A 17,039-nucleotide genomic window follows, 5' to 3' on the forward strand; every position below is an offset into this window, starting at 1 on the left:
TTACTTTGGGACTACGAAACGATATTCCGGGAGATTCCCCTACACATTTACATTTGGGACTACGAGACGGTATCTCGGGAGATCTCCTGTTGTATTTCTGTGTATTGAGATGCTACATTCTATAAATTCATTCTTGTTAAATTTCAATTTTTATTTTACTGCGATATTTCATTTTTTCCTTGCTTTATTATCATATTCCAGTAAGGCCCGGACCTGACCTCGTCACTACTCTACCGAGGTTAGGTTTGGTACTTACTGGGTACCGATTGTGGTGTACTCATATTACTCTTCTGCACATGTGTTTGTGTGCATATCTAGGTACTTCTTATCAACCCCGCTACTAGCTGACAATGCTTGCTGTTGTACGGAGACTTCAAGGTATGTCTGTCGCGTCCGCATACCTCGGCCCCCCCTATATTCTCTCCTATGTCATTTACCTTCCTTACTTATGTTATTAGACTCTGGTGTATAGAGATACTAGTTTTCTTCTGTAGCTTGTGACTTACAATTTTCCGGGTTTTGGGATTACTGCGTATTTTGAACAGTTAGTTGTTTAATTCATGTTTTCATTTCATTATTCCGTAAATTTTAGGCTTACCTAGTCATAGAGACTAGGTGACGCCACGACGTCATACGGAGGGGAAATTGGGTAGTGACAAGTTGGTATCAGAGCTCTAGGTTCATAGTGTCGTGAGTCACAAGCCGGTTTATTAGAGTCTCGTGGATCGATACGGAGACGTCTGTACTTATCTTCGGGAGGCTATGGAACTGTTAGGAAAATTTCACTACTTTGATTCCTTGTCGTGCGAAAATTGTTGACTTCAAAAGTTCTAAACTTATGTATTTTATTTTCTCACAGATTATGAGGACACGTACAAGCGGATCTGATGACCAGGCACTCGCGACCCTGCTAGAGTCGCGAGAGGCCGGGGTTGGGGTAGAGGCCGAGGAAGTCCACGTGGTGCAGCCAAAGCACTCGCACAAGCTGCTACAGAGGATCCCCCCCAGTAGCTCCAACTGGAGGACAGACACCTGAGGCACTTGTTCCTGCACCAGCCCTCTGGGAGACTCTAGCCCCAGTTTCTAAGCATGTTCAACACCTTAGCTCGGGCTGGTTTGATTCCACTTGCTCCTGCCACATCTCAGGCCGGTGGAGGAGCACAAACTCCAGTCGACGGTACTCCAGAGCAGTGGGTTCAGGTCGACCAGGTTCCAGAGATTGTACCAATGCAGCCGGTAGCTCCAGCTCACCCTGAGGTTAGGGCAGCAGCTTCTGAGGTGGAGCAGCTCAGACTTGAGAGGTACAAGAAGTACCACCCACCTACCTACCTTCAGTGGATTGGCTACAGATGATGCTCAGGGTTTTTTGGAGGAGTGTCATTGTATTCTTCGTACTGTGGGCGTAGCAGAGATGAGCGGGATTTCTTTTACTACATTCCAGCTTAGAGGAGCAGCCTATCATTGGTGGCATACTTATGAGTTGAGTAGTCCGGTTGAGGCAACTTCACTTATATGGACTCAGTTCTCGGACATATTTTTGAGAGAGTATGTCCCTCAGATCCTCAAGGACTCATGGCGCGCGAAGTTTGAGCAATTGCGCCAGGGTGCTATGACTATGTCAGAGTATGCAGTTCGCTTCAGTGATTTGGCCCGACATGCACCGGCCTTGGTTGCCACAGTTCGAGAGAGGGTTCGACGGTTGATTGAGAGACTCCACCCCAACATCCTGATTAGTATGGCTAGGGAGTTGGAGATGGATATTTCTTATCAGCAGGTTGTGAGTATTGCCAGGAGATTGGAGGGCATACTTGCCCGGGATAGAGAGGAGAGGGAGGCAAGGAGGTCTCCAGAGACTGGTTATTATTCTGGAGCTCGTGTCCCAGCAGCTCGCCATGGTAGGGGTTATGTGAGTCGCCCCGTTCATTCAGATCTTCCAGCGGCTAGTGGTGTTCAAGCTCCTTCTAGACCCCAGGAGCCTTATTTCGCATCTCTAGTATCTAGTGTGCCTCCTACATGGGGTTTTCCTAGCGACAAGTCCAGCAGACCTAGCCTGAGCCAATCACAGCAGCCACGCCCTCCCAGAGCTTGTTTTGAGTGTGGCGAGACTTGCCATATGGTGAGGGATTGCCCCAGATTTAGGAGGGGTGCACCTCCACAGACTTCTCAGCCACAATGTGCCCCACCGGGTCCTCAGGCCATGATTACAGCACCAGCTACAACCCCACTTACTCAGCCAACTCAAGGTGGAGGTCGGGGAGGTAGAGGTCGGCCTAGAGGGGGAGGCCAGGCCAGATATTATGCCCTTCCTGCTCGTACAGAGGCAATTGCTTCTGATTCTGTCATTACAGTTATTGTTCTAGTCTGTCATAGAGATGCGTCAGTATTATTTGACCCAGGCTCAACATATTCCTATGTGTCCTCTTATTTTGCCCCGTATTTGGGTGTATCGCGGGATTCTTTGAGTTCCCTTGTTTATGTGTCCACTTCTGTGGGAGATTTTCTTGTTGTGGACCGCGTGTATCGGTCGTGTTTGATTGCTCTTAGTGGTTTTGAGACCAGAGCTGACTTATTATTGCTCAGCATGATAGATTTTAATGTTATCTTGGGCATGGACTGGTTGTCGCCCCATTATGCTATTCTTGATTGTCACGCCAAAATCGTGATATTGGCTATGCCAGGTTTACCGCGATTAGAGTGGAGAGTTACCTTAGAGTATACTCCCAGCAGAGTTATTTCATTTCTTAAAGCTCAACAAATGGTTGAGAAGGGATATGACGCATATCTAGCTTATGTGAATGATGTCAGTATTGATACCCTTGCAGTTGAGTCAGTTCTAGTAGTGAGGGACTTTCCAGAGTGTTTTCCAAGATTGATTTACGTTCCGGCTATCATTAGTTGAAGATTCGGGAGCCAGATATTCCGAAGACTGCCTTTTGGACTCGGTATGGTCACTACGAGTTCCTTGTGATGTCTTTTTGGCTGATCAATGCCCGACAACTTTTATGCACTTGATGCACAATGTGTTCCGGCCTTATCTTGACTCATTCATCATTGTGTTTATTGACGACATTCTGGTATACTCCCGAAGTCGGGAGAATCATGAGCAGCACATGAGGACTGCGCTTCAGACCTTAAGAGAAAATAACGTTATATGCAAAATTTTCAAAGTGTGAGTTTTGACTAGACTCAGTGGCATTTAGGGGTGTTCAAAACCGAACCGAAACTGAAGCTTAATGGCTTATTGGATGTTCAGGCCTTAGCCAGCTAGTTTGTGAGATTGGATATTTATGAGCCGAGTCGAGTATTGGCTTGTGTGGTCTCTCGGTCTTCCCTTTATGATCATATCAGGGAGCGTCAGTATGATGACCCTCATCCGCTTGTCCTTAAGGACACGGTCCAGCACGGTGATGCTAAGGAGGTCACCATTGGAGATGATGGTGTATTGAGGATACAGGGCAGTCTTTGTGTGCCCAATGTAGATGGTTTGCATGAGTTGATTCTCCAGGAGGCTCATAGTTCGCGGTACTCTATTCATACGGGTGCCGCAAAGATGCATCAGGACTTGAAATAACATTTCTGGTGGAGAAGGATGAAGAAAGACATAGTATAGTATGTGGCACGATGTCTAAATTGCCAGCAGGTGAAGTATGAGCATCTGCGACCAGGTGGGTTGCTTCAGAAGTTGGAGATTCCAGAATGAAAATGGGAGCGGATCACTATGGATTTTGTTGTTGGACTCACACAGACTCAGTGGAGGTTTGATGTAGTTTGGGTGATTATGGATAGGCTGACCAAGTTGGCTCATTTTATTCCTGTGATGACTACCTATTCTTCCGAGCAACTAGCTCGAATCTACATCTGTGAGATCATCATGCTTCATGGAGTACCAGTATCTATTATCTCTGACCGGGGTACGCAGTTTACATAACGGTTTTGGAGAGCTGTACAGCATGAGTTGGGTACTCGGGTTGAGTTGAGCACATCATTTCACCCTCAGACGGATGGACAGTCCGAGCGCATTATTCAGATACTGAAGGATATGCTCCGTGTTTGTGTGATAGATTTTGGGGGTGCTTGGGACCAGTTCTTGCCACTTGCGGAGTTTGCTTACAACAACAGTTATCAGTCCAGCATTCTGATGGGACCATATGAGGCTCTGTATGGTAGGCGGTGTCGGTCCCCAGTGGGTTAGTTCGAGCTGGGCGATGCCAGATTATTGGGTACGGACTTGGTTCAGGATGCTTTGGAAAAAGGTTAAGGTGATTTAGGATAGACTTCACACAGCCCAGTCCAGACAGAAGAGTTACACGTACCGAAAGGTTCACAATGTTGCATTCATGGTTAGAGAGCGGGTCTTGCTCCGGGTTTTTGCCTATGAAGGGCGTTATGAGATTCGGAAAGAAGGGCAAGTTATGCCCAAGGTTCATTGGTCCCTTTGAGGTGTTGCGGCGTGTTGGGGAGTTGCTTATGAGCTTGCCTTACCTCCCAGCCTAGCAGGAGTTTATCCGGTATTTCATGTTTCGATGCTCCGAAAGTATCATAGTGATCCGACTCACGTATTGGATTTCAGCTTAGTCCAATTGAACAAGGATCTATCTTATGTTGAAGAGCCAGTGGCTATTTTAGAAAATTACTTCCGTGAAGGTTAAAGAACATTGATTCCGTGAAGGTTCAGTTGAAGGGACAGTCGGTCGATGAGGTCACTTGGGAGACCGAACAAGATATGCGCATCCATTATCCTCATCTTTTCACCACTTCAGGTATGTCTCTATGCTCATTCGAGGACGAATGATTGTTTTAAGAGGGGGAGGATGTAACAACCCGGCCGGTCGTTTTGAGAGTAATAGCCCCGATCCCCTATTTACTGCTTCTCCCATATATATTTCTGCTATTGTGACTTACCGGGAGGTTTCGTTTTGGGTTTTGGAGTGTTTTGGGGAACTTAGTCCATAAATGGAGGTTTAAGGCTTAGAATTTGGACCATAGTCGAACTGTATGAAAGACGACTCCAGAATGGAATTCCGTCGATTCCTTTAGTTCGTTTGGTGATTTTGGACTTAGGGGCGTGTCCGGATTGTGTTTTGGAGGTCCGTAGTTTTTTAGGCTTGAAATGGCGAAAGTCAATATTTTTGGAGATTTTGACCGGTAGTGTACTTTTTGATATCGGGGTTAGATTCTGATTCCGGAAGTTGGAGTAGGTCCGTAATGTTGAATATGACTTGTGTGCAAAATTTGGGGTCAATCGAATGTGGTTTGGTTGGTTTCGGCATCGGTTGTCGAATTTAGAAGTTTCAAGTTCTTTAAGTTTGAATCGGAGGTTTGAGGGCTCGAACAAGTTCGTATGGTATTTTAGGATTGGTTGGTATGTTTGGTTGAGGTCTGGGGGCCTCAGGTGAGTTTCGGGTGGTTAACGGACTTGGAATGGAAGTTAATTTTTTTTTGAAGTTTGGTCTTTTGCTGGAATGATCGCACCTGTGAGGGTATTAGCCGCAGGTGTGAGGCCGCATGTGTGGAAGGTTGAGCGCAAGTGTGGAAGGGGTGGAGATTAGCAAAGGTCACAGGTGTGATGGTTTCTTTGCACCTGCGATAGCGCAGATGCGGACCAGTAGTCGCAGAAGCGGAGGTAGCCAAGGTTAGTCATTTTCGCAGGTGCGCCCACATTTTTGCACCAGCGGGGCGCGCAGGTGCGAGCCCAGGCTCCGCAGGTGCGGAAATGCCTCGGCAGTGTTTAAAACCGAATGGCTTCGTGATTTTTGTCATTTTTGACTTTGCAAACTCGGTTTAGGGCGATTTTTGTGAGCATTTTCGAGGCATTTCTTGAGGTAAGTCCCTTCTGCTTATTTTTTATCATAATCTTGCTTCCCCATTTGTTTTTCCACCTAGTTAGTATGTATTTAAGGTGGAATTTGGGAGTTTGAGGCTAGGGATTTGGAAAGTTTGATTTGTGGATTTGAAGGACCATTTGATGTCGAATTTTAGTAAATTTGATATGGTTAGACTCGTGAGTGAATGAGCTTTCGGATTTTGTGACTTTTACCCAATTCTAAGATGTGGGTCCGGGTCGACTTTTTAGGACGAATTTCAGAATTTTTGTTAAAGTATTGATTTTATTAATTAGATGAGTGTATTGTGGTTGTATTTATGATATGTAATTGCTTTTGGCTAGATTTGGGCCATTCGGAGCCGGATATTCGTGAAAAAGGCATTGTAACCGATTGATTGAGCTTGGTTCGAGGTAAGTGGCTTGCCTAACTTCGTGTGGGGGAAATCCCCTTAAGATTTGGAACTATTGTGATATGTGAGCGTCGTGTACGTGAGGTGACGAGTACGTACACGGGCTAGTTGTGGAAAAAACCCGATTTTCTTACTCAGCAGCAACCTGTTTTCCTTTTATATTGAGTTATACCATTTTAATGAGTATTAATCTATTTTTATTCTTAATTGAGTTATTCCAATATGTGTAGCTATCCTGTTTAGTCTAATACAACATGTCTACGTGTCTTAACTGCTTATGTGAACTCTGTGCAACATGCTTAGTGAATATTCTGCTTCTTCCTTGACTGGTACTTAGTCTAAATCGTAAGATTTCGTGATGTAGTTGTATTTCTATTATTTGCGCTGCATATTTACTTTGGGACTACGGAACGGTATTCCGAGAGATCCTCCTGTACTGCATATTTACTTTGGGACTATGGAACGGTATTCCGGGAGATCCCCATGTACTGCATATTTACTTTGGGACTACGGAACGGTATTCCGGAAGATCCCCCTGCACATTTACGTTTGGGACTACGAGACGGTATCTCGGGAGATCTCCTGTTCTATTTCTGTGTATTGAGCTGTTACCTTCTATAAATTCATTCTTGTTAAATTTCAATCTTTAGTTTACTACGATATTTCATTTTTGCCTTGATTTATTATCATATTCTAGAAGGTCCCGGACGTGACCTCGTCACTACTCTACCAAGGTTAGACTTGAAACTTACTAGGTACCGATTGTGGTGTACTCATGCTACTCTTCTGTACATTTTTTGTGTGCAGATCTAGGTACTTCTTATCAGCCCCGTTACTAGATCAGAGTGCTTGCTGCTGTACGGAGACTTCAGGGTATATCGGCCGCGTCCGCAGACCTATGAGTTTCCCTCTATTACCTCTACGTCATATACCTTCCTTACTTCTGTTATTACACTCTCGTGTAAAAAGATATTGGTTTCCTTTTGTAGCTTGTGACTTACGATGTTCCGGGTTTTGGGATTACTGTGTATTTTGAACAATTAGCTGTTTAATTCATGTTTTCATTTCATTATTCCGCAAATATTTGGCTTACCTAGTCATAGAGACTAGGTGATGTCACGACGTCATACGGAGGGGAAATTAGGTCGTGAAAGATACAAGAAAAAGGCTTATCATGATTTTTGGCCTCCCATCGGCCCTATGACAAATCACGCCATGAGCGGCGAGCGCTCGGCGTATGTAGAGGTCGAAGCCAGGTCCCGTACCCAGTTCTTGAGGTCAGGAACTGTACCGGGCATCCAAGGAACCGCTGCATCACAAAAAGGGGATATTAGTGAGAAAGAAACGAAGAGGAAAAACAATAGGAGATAGTAGCGGAGTTACAGTTACGCTTCATGTTCCACTTCTCAGAAAATGGCATTTTCTCGACCGGTATTAGGTCCGAAGTCTTCACTCAAACGAACCTACCCATCCAGCCTCGATCCTTGTCCTCGTCTATGCTCGAGAACAGAACCTTGGTAGCCCGGCGCTGAAGTTTTATTAACCCACCTCGAAAGAGGCGGGGGCTGTACAATCGAATGAGGTGGTCGAGGGTGAAAGGCTTCCCCTCGATTTTGTTCATAAAGAAATGGATCAAAATAACGATCCGCCAAGAAGAAGGATGAATTTGGCCTAGGGTTATTTGGTATTAACGGCAAAAATCAATGATAACGGGGTCGAGAGAACCTAACGTGAAAGGGTAAGTATACACACTTAAAAACCCTTTCACATGAGTCGTAATATCTTATTCAGGAGACGGGATTACCACTTCTTTGTTCTTCCAGTTGCAATCATATCTTATATTTTCGAGATGCCCCTCGGTTATCGAACACAGATACCTCGATACTGGCTTGCATCGGCCGTGAACCGACTAGCCTTTGTTGACCTTAAAATCGGAGGTAAGAACACACGCCCCGGGAACACACTACTCAGGTTGTGGCTCCACCGGTGTTTTGTCGGTGGCAGGCTATGAAGAAGAAGCTTTTTCTTTTTGAGGAACGATTTTTTATGTTCTTACCATTTTGGTTTTGAAGATCGAGAATAGAAAAGGATGACAAATATGTGGTGTTTTGAACAAAGGTTTTGCAGTGAAAACCACAGAAGGAAGATTTTGCAATAAAAATCACAGGCTTGCAGATAAACTCAGAAGATGTGAGAAAGAGCTTAAAAATTTTGGAAACTGGAGATGTAAAAGTGATAAATGGTAAAAAGAGAAGCTATTTATAGATTGGGGAATGGCGGTTCAATATCAGCAGTGTCCGACCACCGTCTGACACGCATTTAATGCCTTGGTAAACGGAACCGACGGGACAACTATCACGTACGTCATGGTCGGGTTCGATACAAACGTCAGTATATATCTGATCGAGCCATTGGGAAATCATATCGTTTCTCGCCACATCCTTCCCGAGAAATGAGGGGACTATCTGTATACGGTCGAAACCGATTTCGGCCTTTCGTACGACTGATGAGATGGGAACATAATGGACCGAAGAGCGTCTTCATAATTTTGGGATAAGATCCGAAGCCGGGTTACCTAGCTTAGAGTTTCAGGGACCGATCAATACCGAGCTCGAATCCAAATCGAACCATGATGCGAAGCAATGTTACCGAGCTCGAGAGCCAAAGACCGACTAATGTTGAGCCCGAATCAATATCAGGCCCCTAGTCAAAATCGAGCTCGAATCAACATCGAGCTCGATTCAGTATTGAGCTCAAGTCAATATTGAGCCTATAGACAAGAGTCGTTACAGCCGCACTAAAGGAGAGAATCTCAGTAGGAAAAACGGGGAAAGTTGATTTGTCATGGTTCCCACTATGTATTTTTAATTATATCTAAAGTAGGGACCCCACTATAACAGGGATGGCTACTATCTCTGTAAGGGGGCATTGAGACATTAAGACACCATAACTTAGATACTGTGCATAGGCTCCATATTGAGAGATTATCATTTTGAGCTTTATACATTATTTTCATCTTGCTTACTTATAAATCATCCTCTCTTCAACCTTGTTTGTATTTTCATTCTTGATAGTCAATATTCGATATTTTCGCTTATACGATTTGTATCAAGTTATACTGCGTACCCTTAGAACTACATACAAATTCAACTATATCCGTTTTTCGGGTAAACAAAGAGGGCCACCCAGATTTTATTGTCAATCATTCTTTGTGACCACGAATGCACAGGGTAAGCTAGCAGCTATATGGCGATCGCATGACTTAATGTTGCGATCATACAAGAGGGATTGTAGCGGCTTAAATAGCTGAAGCTCAATTTTCAGCAGCCATTTTTACTCTTTTTGGAGACTTTGAGCTAAGATATGGGATATGAAATATAGGAGTTTTAAGCTAAGATTTTAGGTACGAGTTCGTTGAACTAATCTTATTTTTATATGTGATTTTTATACGATTTAAGCCGCTAAAGTATGAGATTCAAAGGCTAAAGTTAAATATTTAAGACCTAGACTAGAAATGAGTAAAATAATACTTTGAGCATGAAGATGATATTAAGATTGAATTTTGATTATCAATTTGAGTTCCATAAGTTATGGGTAACGACATTGTGAACATTATTTGAGATTTGACAAAGTTGACGGGAAATGGTGTTAGTATTGATCAAGAGATGACTTCAAAGCACCCTAAAAATTTTGAGAATAGTTCTCCTAGACTAATTTGGACCCGTCATTCATGATTTTGAATAGATTGGGGTAATTGGAAATTGTTTGAACAAGATTTGGTATTTCAAGTAAAGGTTTCAAGAGAAAGCTTTTTATTTTTCAGGCAAGTGAGACTTTAGCCGTTAATTTGCTTGCTTTTCCTTCAAAAATATGCCATATGTGTTGATTGTATGCATTCAAACTATCTAGATCATGAGTGTAGACAAGTGTGAGATTGATTGACTTGTTTTGAAGTATCTAAAAGTAGACGGGTTCTAACATGTGTTTTTATACTACTTGATACTTCTAGTAGTTCCTAGGCATGTGATATTTTTTTAGCTGTTTAAAAAACTTTACCACTCAGTTAGCTTTCAGCAAATATTTTACTACTTTGTGATACTCGTTTAGTTGTTTAGCAGACTTTGTCACTTAGCCAACTTTTAGTATATGGTTTACTTCTTTTTGATAATTGTAGTTGTTGGCATGCATTATGTAGCGCGGCGCCTTCTTGAGATTCCTTGGAAGGGCGACGTAAGGTTCAGCAACCGATATGCGTGCAGTTACTATCCGCCAACTGGAGTCCCCTCTGTACACTAGACGAGAATGTCAGTGCCATACATGAAAATCAATGTCAAGAGCAATTGGGAGAATAAAAAAGAGAATTGAGAATGAAAGAAAGCTTGATTGCAATAATGAAACCTATTATAGAAAGGCAGCATGATGTCGAGGGAGAGAGACACAAGTACAGAGAATTATTTACTTGCTTGAAAGTTTGATTGTTTGATCCCCCTAATAATGCTTAAAAAAAATAAGTTACAGGACTTGACCTAACTAAGCTAGAGAGGTATAACGGAGATACAGGAAGTAAAACTACTTTATATTTATAACGAAAATGACTTAGATTCCTACAAGATAGAAGCAGGTCCGTTGGCATCAACCTTGTCTTTAGCATCAAATTCTGCGCGTGCGGCACTGTTGGTATCTGTTTGTGGCTGGGCACTGGCAATGGCTATCAGTGGGGCGGCATAGGCACAAGCGTGCTTGTCACTTGGCGCGGTCAAGACCACGGGGTCGTCCATCGAGATAGGTATTGGGAGGCTTGCTAGGACGCCATGGGGCGCGTCCAAAGGGTCATGGGGCATGGCTGGAAAGCCGCCCATGACATTCTCCCCCACCTGAGTTGGCGACGTCCTCGCCTCCTCGGCACCTTACTTGCAAGATAATCATCGATCAGGCTCTTGTAGGATTTGAGGTTTGTTCCCCTCTCAAAGTATTCTCCTCTTTATCACAACTCTGCCATTTCACTAATAACTCTTGGTGATCTTTCCTTGAAGCACGAACCACTCGATCATCGAGAATAGCTTCTACACGCCTTTTCTCGGTTGAATTAGGGCCTCGAATACTGGGTATTGTGAGTTGACTCTGTGAAGGGTCCTCCATGTCTTCCCGAAAAGGTCTCAGAAGCCTGACATGGAAGACTGGATGAATCTTCCACCAGGCTGGGGTATCCACCCGATATGCAACTATCCCAATGCGCTTCTCAATGGTCAGGGGTCCAATGTACTTTTGCAATAGGCGACGGTCATGGACCCATGTAAACAAGTATAGCTTTGGGATTTTTACCATCACTTTGTCTCCTACTTAGTATTCAACAAAGTGACAATTTTGACCAGCATGCCTTTTCATTCCCTTTTAGGCTTTGACAAGATAGCTTCACACTATCTCCAAATTTCGCTTCCATTCCTTTGAGAAGGTAGCAGCTCGAGGATATTTCGAAATATTTGGGGCATTCACAGTGTGTAGGAGTAGCGGTTGATGTCCGATAACAATTTCAAAAGCACTTCTATTTGTACTAGAGCTCTTTTGTGAATTGAAACATAGTTGAGCAACCTCCAAAAGCTTCACCCAATTTTTCTGCAATCCGGTAACAAAGTGGCGGAGGTATTCCTCCAGAATGCCATTGAACCGCTCCGTCTGGCCATCAAATTACGGATGGAAACTTGAACTGTGGCTTAACTTTGACCTGAGGCACTTAAAGAGCTGAGTCCAAAAGTTTCTAGTGAAGCGAGAGTCGCGATCACTAACAATGTCTTTAGGCAGACCCCAATATTTGACAACATGAGAGAAGAAGAGTTGAGGTGTATCTTCTGCTGATATATATTTTGGGGCTTCTATAAATGTAGAATACTTGGAAAATCGATCTACCACAACCAAGATAGTGTAAGATCGCTAACCTTGGGCAATCTGGCGATAAAATCCAATGAAACACTTTCCCAAAGTCTCTTTGGAATAGGCAATGATTTCAAAAGTCCCGCTTGTGTCAAGCAGTCTGACTTGTCTTTCTAGCAGACTAGGTAAGTTTTCATATACTGCGCAACATCATCATCCATTTGACGCCAATAATAAGCACGACACAACAACGCTATAGTGCGTTCTTTACCTGGGTGGCCGACCCACAAAGTATCATGGAATTCCATCAGAAGAGTCCTTTGCAGATCGTCTCCTTTAGGAACATAAATCGATTCTCTTTCACCTTCAGGAATCCATCTTCCACGTAGAACTGGTGAGTCTTACCTTGTCCTACCAAATCGACCAAATACTGTGCAACATGATCCTTGGAGAGTAGATCATGTAACTTGTCTTTTATAGTGGTGACCACCTCGCTCTCCCTTAGGGTGGCAAGTAGGCACACCGATGTTAGATCAACACTCCGACTAAGCGCATCAGCAACTTGGTTGGTCTTCCTAGTTCAGTACTCCATGTTGAAGTGAAATTCCACTAGGAGTTCCTGCCACCTTGCCTGTCGGCCATTCAGCTTTGGTTGGGTCATGAAATGGTTAATAGTTATGTTGTTTGTCTTGACCACGAACAGAGTTCCCACTAGATAGTGGCTCCAAAGGTGTAAGCAAGCCAATAGTTCTTTTTCGTGGGCGTCATAGCCCCGTTCTGCTTCCTTTAACTTCTGGCTCTAGTACGCCACTAGATGCCCCTATTGTAGCTAGATGCCCCTATTGTAGCAAGACTCCGCTTAGAGTATAGTTAGAGGCATCCTTTTGTACTTCGAAAGGCTTGGCCAAATCAGGGAGGGCCAAGACGGGTCTACTAGACATAGCCATTTTCAATGCGTTGAAGGCCTCTGCTCGCCTGGAACCCCGTTCCCAAGGCTTAGCTTTCTTTAGGAGTTTTGTCAACAACACTCCAATGAGAGAGTTATTCTTCATAAGCCGCCGATAAAAATTGCATAGGCCAAGGAACACCCTCAAGACGTGGATATCCTTAGGCGACGACCAATCTGTGACAACCTGAATCTTATGTTGGTCTATCTTTATTCGCCCATCCTTGATGACATCTCCGAGGAAGTCAATCTGTTTTTGGGCGAATGAGCACTTGGATAGCTTCACATATAATTCGTGTTTCCGCAGTCAGGCTAGGACCGTCCACAGGTGCTCCATGTGTTTCTCCAACATTTTGCTATATACCACAATGTCGTCCAAGTAGACCACTACCAATTCATCAATGTACTCTCGGAAGACTTGATTCAATAAGGTGCAAAATATGGCTGGAGCATTAGTCAAGCCGAATGGCATGACCAAGAAGTCGTACGACCCATATCTTGTCACCCAAGTCATCTTATGTTCATCTCCCTCAGCAATCCGGACTTGCCAGTAACCTGTCTTCAGGTCTATTTTTGTGAACACTATAGCACCACCCAGTCTATCGAACAGGTCTGCCATTAGTGGGATAGGGTACTTGTTCTTCACGATGATTTTGTTTAAGGCCCGATAATCCACACAGAGTCGTAAGGTGCCATCTTGTTTCTTTTGGAACAACATAGGGGACCCATTAGGGGACTTCGAGGGCACAATGATCCCCATGTCCAGCATTTCCGTCAGCTTTCTCCGAAGCTAGGTGAGTTCGGGTTGTGACATTCTGTAAGGCGCCCGGGTAGGTAGCTTGACACATGGCACCAACTCAATCTCACGATCCACAGTGCGCCTAAGCGGAAGTTGCTTTGGCATGTCCTGTGGCATTATGTCTTCAAAATCCATTAGCAGCTCTTTCACGGGTGCATGAATGGGACCCGAGAACGTTCAATATACAATAGAGAGGGTATCCAGGAATGTAGATTCATGTATTTTGACTCCCTTATTCAACTGCAAGGCCGAGATATTCTCTGAGGCCATATTTATGGTTGTGCATGGGATAATGCAGGGCTTGACCCCATTTGTTCCCATCATAAGTAGCATGTATGCATAAGGTGCAAAAATAGTGTTGGTTTGCCTCATAAATTCCAATCCAACTATCAACTCGAAGTCATCTATGATCACCACACGTAAGTTGCATTTTCCTTCATAAGGACCAAGCTTACCACCACCATTTTGGCTATTCCACCCATTGGCTAAGGCTGTGAGTTGATAGCATTTACACGACCTCGGCCCTTTTCCACAACTAGACCAAAGTGCTCTACCTGATTTGAGGCTAAGTAGTTGTGAGTAGCACCCGTGTCTATTATCGCCCGAATGGGCTTGCCATTAACTTTTATTTCAATGAACATCAAGGTTTTTTCTTGGTTAAGAGGAGACCCCTCACCCGCCTTCTTTTCCCCTTTCTTGGTGGTTGGGCATATGGTCCTTCTTCTTACGGATACCGGCACTGGTTCCTGCTAAGGCCTCAGAAATAGAACAAACAAGTATGTTGAAGGCACCTATTGGTTCTGTCTGGTCGGCATCATATGTGTCATCATCCGTCCCATCATCAAAAGTTTGATGGGCATTCATTTGTGCATGTGGGCATTCAATGTTCTAATGTGGCCCTCCGCAATGACGGCATCCTGATGGGGGCTTCCTCCCCCGATCATTGTTATGAGATATATCACTATTGTTGCCTAAGGAAGGAGTCTTAGATTTGGTTGAACTCCGATCTCCTCCACTTATGCTAGGGCCACCATTTCTAGGCTGGTCCCCTTTATATCTTCTACAGACATGCGATTGAGGCTTATCCTTCCGAGCTCCCACTTGATAGTCCCCAAGGCATTTCACTACTTGGATCGCCATGGGTAAAATATCAACCCTTTGTCTTTATAGCTATATACGTGCATAAGGTTTCAAACCTTTCGGGAATGTGAAAAGTTTGGCTTTGTCCCCCATATCCCATATGTTTAGCATGAGTGCGAAAAATTCCTACACGTAATCCCGCACTGACTTGGTCTGGCAGAGCTCTCGTAACTTTCTTCGCGCATTGTATTCAACATTTTCGGGGAAGAACTATAAGTGTATGACTGCCTTTAGGTCTGCCCAAGTATCAATAGTATCTTCACCAGCCCTGATGGCTTCGAATTTCACCCGCCACCAGAGTTTAGCATCACTCTGAAGATACATGGCAACAATTGCTAACTTTTTTGCTTCTTCTAACTCTCCCATGATATCGAAATATTGTTCGATGTAGAAGATAAAGTTATCCACTTCCTTAGCTTTCCTAGCCCTATTGTAGGGTTTTGGCTTAGAGGTCTTCAGCTTTTGTGGCACAGGGTCAAGGTTCATAGCACCCCCGATGTGGTTTCTGCCGCCTCAAAGCAGGCGTTGTAAGGCATCGTTGACAACATTGAGTTGGCCTGTCCAGTTGTCTATGGTTTGCTGCATGTAAGTCACTCTGTCTGCCTCTTGTGCCCTATAGGCTAAACCCTCGGTCCTCTCCTATTGGAGGCCCTCGAATTTACCAAAAATTTTATCTACCTTTGTGGTTGCCGCTTACCGGTCTCCTTTAGAGCCACGACTGATGTTTGTGATGTCACATTCGGCATGTTGCATTCTGCGGTCCAGGTCATCCAACCTTTTCACTAGGTAGGGTTCTTAGATCAGGCATCGTATTCATGATAGATTGTAATACGTTAACAGTCTCTTTGAGGGCCGTAATACGGTCCCCATGATTTACCATGGTCAGAAATGGTGGTAATGGCAATGTGTTCCCTCGTACGATGTCGAGCCTAGGCTCTGATACCAACTGTTACGCGACGCCTTCCTGAGATTTCTTGGAAGGGCGACGTAAGGCTAAGCAACCAGTGTCCATGCAGTTACTATCTGCCAACTAGGGTCCCCTCCGTAAGCTAGACGAGACTGTCAATGCCGTACGTGAAAACCAATGTCAAGAGCAATTGATAGAATAGAAAAGAGAATTGAGAATGAAAGAAAACTTGATTGCATTAATGAAAGCTATTACAGAAAGGCAACACGGTGTCGAGGGGGAGAGACACCAGTACAGAGAATTGTTTGCTTTCTTAAAAGTTTGACTGCTTGATCCCTCCTAATGATGCTTAAAAAAATAAACCAAAGTTATAAGACTTGACCTAACTAAGCTAGAGAGACATAATGGAAATACAGGAAGTAAAATTACTTTATATTTACAATGAAAATGACTTAGATTCCTACAAGGTAGAAGCAGGTCCGTTGGCAGCAACCTTGTCTTTAGCATCAAAATCTGTGCGCGCGGCGCTATTGGCATTTGCCTGTAGCTGGGCGCTGGCGAGGACTATCGGTAGGGCGACAAAGCACATGCGCGCTTGTCACTTAGCGCGGCCAAGACCACTGGGTTGTCCATAGCGCTAGGCATTGGTAGGCTTGCTAGGACGCCATGGGGCGCATCCAAGTTCGTGATGGGGCATGGATGGAAAGTCGTCCATGACAATTATTACGTTTCTAATAGTGGGTTGAGTTTGGCCAATGACTCATGGCCTCATAGATAGCAGGTTGAGTTTGATTAGACTTATTCATCATATCATATTTGAGCTTGAGCTTGCGTAAGCATAATTATGGCCTTATAGCATTTTTAGAATTTCTACGGCACGTAGAACCGCCATGTTTACTTATATTATTTGTATTCATGATTTCAGATTCAGTTTCTTTACTTGTATATTATTTATATACCTGGATTGCTTTATTTATGTATTTTAAAAAAACTTGTTTCACAAGTAAGCTAGGGAAGTGAGTTGATGATTTGCTAGGTCTTTTAGACTCTTCGCAGTTCGTGAGCGTATGCTATTGACTAATGAATTCAGCGTTGACCAGTTATATCCAGTTGAAGTGAGTCACTACTAGATTGTGAAAACATCT

The sequence above is a fragment of the Nicotiana tomentosiformis genome, chromosome 6 (assembly GCF_000390325.3).
Source record: "Nicotiana tomentosiformis chromosome 6, ASM39032v3, whole genome shotgun sequence".
In the NCBI taxonomy this organism is placed as follows: Eukaryota; Viridiplantae; Streptophyta; class Magnoliopsida; order Solanales; family Solanaceae; genus Nicotiana; species Nicotiana tomentosiformis.